Below are 5202 nucleotides of genomic sequence, written 5' to 3'. Positions count from 1 at the left end.
AGTTCACTTCCCTTTAATAGCAGAGACAGTAAAGGCAACATTGACAAAAGCATTGAGGAATGCATGAGAAACTATTAGCCAATGTTTTCTTTTTCCTTCTTTTAGTGGTGTATTCTCTATAAGTTCTGAAATTTTACTTCCTCTTCCCCATCATGTGTGAGCACAATTAACATACATGCCAGATTATGTTCGTGGTATCTATCAAACGTATCATCTTCTGAGACTTTTATGACTAATTCCTATGTCTATTCCTGTATAATGGGAGGTTAAGTGGGTCTTGATTGGGGAAGGAGAGATGAGAAAGTGACTTGACTGAGGTTATAGTCTCAGGCTACAGTTGTTGAATTCTAAGCCATCAGCTTCCTACTAGATTATAGTCAAGTTTCTGGGACTAGTTTTGCAGACATGACAGTCACTAGCCTCTTTGTACTGTATCTCCTCAGTCTGGGAGCCATGTTCCCTGTCCTTGACACAACCCAGTGATGCCTTCCTTCTAGAGTGGTTTGAGAAAAGTGCTTATGGATCATCCAGCAGAAAAGGCACTTCCCTATTTTCTAAGAATTTGTTTGATGTCACACCTTAGAGTAACTAAATAATCTGTTTTTTTTTAAATCTCCAAATCCATAGAAACTTCTATGATGTGCAAAAGACAAGGAAGTGCACTGGCTTATGTCAAGGGAGCCATCTCAAAACCCACCCATGTCAGCACTGTCAAAATACAAGAAAGGATTTTAAAAATTTCTTACTTAATTTTTCTTGTTTGATCCTCCATTTGAAGTTGTATAGATTCATCAGTTTCACTGCATTCTGTCTTACATTCCTCCTCATGTCAAGGGGCGAAGGGGAACTTGGTTAAAAGTGCTTCATTACACTGCTTAATTCCTATGTCTCGATCACTTTTATATAAGGTTCCACATACCCAAGGGATCTTTTTCTGTTTGTAGGTAACTACTAGCCTTCAAGAAGGATCTTAAATATTACACACTTTCCTCAGACAATGTCTTCTGTACTTAGAAACTTTTCTTCATTTCTGAATTCCTATTATATCTTTGGTTGTGCATACTATTTTTTATTTAGGTTGTTATCAGGTGTGTATGGATTTCTGTTCCTAACTCCACTGTAAGTTTTCAATGGCCTGTTAGCCATTCATCTTTGTATTCCCTTCTGAACATACAGTGAAGTCTTGACATTGAATAAAAGAGCCAATGGAGAGGAACAGCAGAAGATAATCAACTCTAACTTTTTTTTTATCAGCTCACTTGATGTACTTCTTGGTTAGAAGTAGCTCAGTGTTTTACATGTTATTATGTTCTTTACCTGTATTCATATTCTTATACTTAATCCAAATCTTAGCAACAATACAAATTCAATGATATTTTTTTCTAAGGCACCTGCCTGGAGATGAAGTCTCTTACTAGAAATAATGCTATTCAACATTGCTAAAATCAAAACAAACAACCATTATTCAGTATACTAATTGCATAATTCATTGACAGGCCTTGTCATTGTGACATTCAGAATACAAAGAGATTTTCATTGTGAGTAAAAATAAAGGCACTTGTAGTTCTAATGCACAGTAAAAGCTCAATAAGAAGCAACAAGAAAACAGCTTCACAAAGGAATAGAATCAGCCCTGAGTTCACACACACACACACACACACACACACACACACACACACACACACCCTACATGTATACTGCAAAGAATTCTCTGAACTCACAACATTGTGCTCCTTTTTCACATTAAATTTGTCGGGTTGCTATTACACTGGCAATGTGATGGTCACTCACTGAATCTTTCATTCCAGGTAAACAGGATCACTGTGGATAGTGAATGTGGACCCTTTAGACTCAAATTTGTAGGTTGCTTTTATTCCTCTTGATCTTGAAACATTTTGTTTCCCCTCTTCAACTTTCCATTTAATAACAATAGCATATGTGGGAAGTGTTTTTGGCTTGTGAAGAGCAAATGTAACATGAATTATTGCTGAATAAAATTGATAAGAAGCCTATGCAATGAAGAACAAAGAGTGCTTGGTCATTACAAAAGAAGACAGACAGTAAATAGCCAATCAGAGACTCCCGGCACCTTGTTCATTTCCAACATAATGCCCGCAGCTGGTAGTAATGAAGGAAGAGAAACAGCATTTACGTCATCCACTACGGACTGTGCTCTCTGTATGGGAAACTATTTTAAATCTAAATTTTTCAGTTATTTGTCAATGACATAAGTTATTAAAATCACAAGCTGTATCTTCATTTACTTGTAAATTTGCTCATTTCCAGTGCTAAATGCTTAGTCATCCCTTCTCTTTATATGACTATTAGGTGCTTCTCAGTATCTCCAGATTTCCAATATTTATATATTTTTATTTACTTCAGTTGAATTTGGGGCCTTAACTATGGAATTGATTCAACTCTTAATTTCTGGTTAGCTGAAGGACTGAGAAATGAACCCCTGAGCCACTGCAGGTTCTCAGTATTCTTTCTGTGCAATGCTCTCCTGGTAAGTCATTTCTAAGGTTGTATTGATCATGTGGTTTTATGTGACAATAGACTCAACAGTCTTAACCACAAGAAGTTGAGTCTTCAAATACTGAAATGCCTCAGACAGCCTTATCATTCTGAGCATTACTAACACAGAGTAGAACAAGTTATATACCCATTTTAAACTAAAGAAAAAAAAGACAAAATGGCCAATGGACTGCCTCTAAGAGAGGGAAGTCCCTGGTGTGCTTATAGGTGTTGTGGATCACAGGAAAAGACATGATTTGTTCACAGAGGAATGTGGCAGTCAGGCACAACGTTGGTCTTCTTGTCATTACTATAGATCAGCAGGCTCAAGTGCATGCAGGTAAGCGCTGTTCCTTCTCTCATTGCTTGTACCTTAATGTACCTCAGTTCTAGTGTGCCATACTTAAATAAAGATACTGCCTAAGAATCTTACAAAAGCGACATTAGGTATATCTTCCCTACTTTAAAGGTAGAATCTGCAAAATACCTAAAGTGAGATTGAGATATGAGTTTGCTGTGTTATATAAGTATAGTGACCATTTTCCCAAGTTACTATGAATTCAGAGATTTAATATCCAGCTCTAAAATCAGACTTGCCTTATCATACAGTATACAAACAACCATTATGCTTTATTGATTATAAATATTGAATCAGATAAAAGCTCTATTCTTCATTATAATTTCCTTTGCAGATCATTTATTCTGATGTTATGTAATTTTATGCTCATTATGATTTTTTTCTTGAGACATTTGCATGACATTTATAAATTAAGAATCTTGTATGGAGCTACAATGTTAATTCTTCTGGACCCAGAACCCAGAAGTCATTTTACTCCCTTCTCTTTAAGTCACGTCTGTGATAAAAAATCCTCATACCTGCATTTGGAAATATTGCTTTATTTCGTGATAATCAATAACTAATATTTGGGCTTTTATAAGGCAAAATGGCTAAATCAGTGACATGTTAAATAGATTACATTTTGAACTAGGTGGAAAAGTTCTGAATTTACTACTAAAGGAGATTCCTTCATCATTCAATGGTAATGGATCAAAACAAAAACAGCACATTCGGGATGTTCTAAGTGTATGGTTCAAAATTACTTCTGGTGAAAAAGCTTCTATTCCTTCTTATATTTATATTTCTTTGTTTTGTACAGCTTGGTCAGTCACAAGTGCTGAGTCTAAACAAAACAAAATAAAACCCACAGGCACTGAGGCCAAGTGGTTCCGAATTTAACCATGCCATTTTACCTCAGTTTTTCTCCAGGAGGAAGAGCTCCATTCTCCATACTGGACACAGGTTGGATGTTATATTCATGTAAGGGAGTTAGGTTTAAGCCAGATAATGCTCTCATAGCACATCAAAACGTTATCTCTACATTTTGTATTTCTTTTAGGACACCTGAACCTATTGTCTTGATTTTATAGTATTCTAATGTTAATCGTTGCTCCAAATCTGCTATTTGTAAAGCATGATATCCCAGTAAGAATGCAATAGTCTTAGGGTCATTAAACCTAGTCAGGTAAAGAGAATTTAAAATTCAGTCATATTTCTGCTGATGGTACAGCATTCTCCTACATAGAACCATAGCCCTGTCAGCAGAAAACAGCCATTAAAAGCTGGACATAGTGAATGGCAGCAAGACTAAGGCACTGGAGAGTAACAAAAGCAGTTAACAGTGGTGGGAGTATAATTTGTGAAGAAAGGGATACTCAAACGAATAAAAGAAAAACAAAAAATATCTGCATAAATACATACACTTTATAACTTTATCTTAGACAAGGTTTTAGTAGGTTTTTTAGTCTTTTCTTTTTTCTTTCTTTTTTTTTATAATTACAGAATACATGAGGGTAATGAAAGTCACAACTATAACATGAAGGACACAGCAGGGGTTGTGGACTTTTATACAGGTTGTTAATTTTACTCAGTAATCCAGTCATGATGATAACTGTGAAAAAGCCAACCAAAACAGGAAAGCATGCAAGACTTTTATTTCTAATTAATCAAAGCCACGTGTGCAAAGGCACGTGCACAAAGGGGCATGCGCATACAGAAATATTTTTGATTTACTCTATGTCTGCCATTTCAAGAGTCAAATTAGAAACGTTGGATAAATTTATAAAGTACAAGACATTTAGACAGGAGTATATAATTCTTAATTAAATGCTTAATTTTTAGGTAATTTTATTGTTTGCTTTCTTGATATTAAAAAAAAATACTATCTAGATAGATTGGTACATTAAGTCCAGAAAATGTCCTTCTGACTTAAAGGTGCATTTGAACATGTATTGAGAAACATAAGCTTAGGGTATTTTACTGTATTTATTCCAGCTGGGAAATGAGTGTTATATCACTAAGTAATAAAAACTTATCAATTGCTGGGCGCTGTTAGCTCACGTCTGTAACCATAACTACTCAACAAGCTGAGATCTGAGGATCACAAATCAAAGCCAACCCAGGGAGGAAAGCATGCAGGACTTTTTTTTATCCTAATTGCGCAAGGCGTGTGTGCAAAGGCAGGAAAGCATGCCTGAGTTTTATCTCTAATTAATCACTCAAAGGCACGTGAGCAAAGGCAGGAAAACATGCCAGACCGTTGTCACTAATTAATCACGCAAGGACGCGTGCACTGTTGCGTAAGGGGCAAAAGCATTGAGCTGAAGAGCTCAGGGACAGCGCCCAGGCCC

Source organism: Megascapheus bottae, chromosome 20, assembly GCF_031878675.1.
Source record: "Megascapheus bottae isolate mThoBot1 chromosome 20, mThoBot2.hap1, whole genome shotgun sequence".
NCBI lineage: Eukaryota > Metazoa > Chordata > Mammalia > Rodentia > Geomyidae > Megascapheus > Megascapheus bottae.
Note: the sequence above shows the minus strand (reverse complement) of the source record.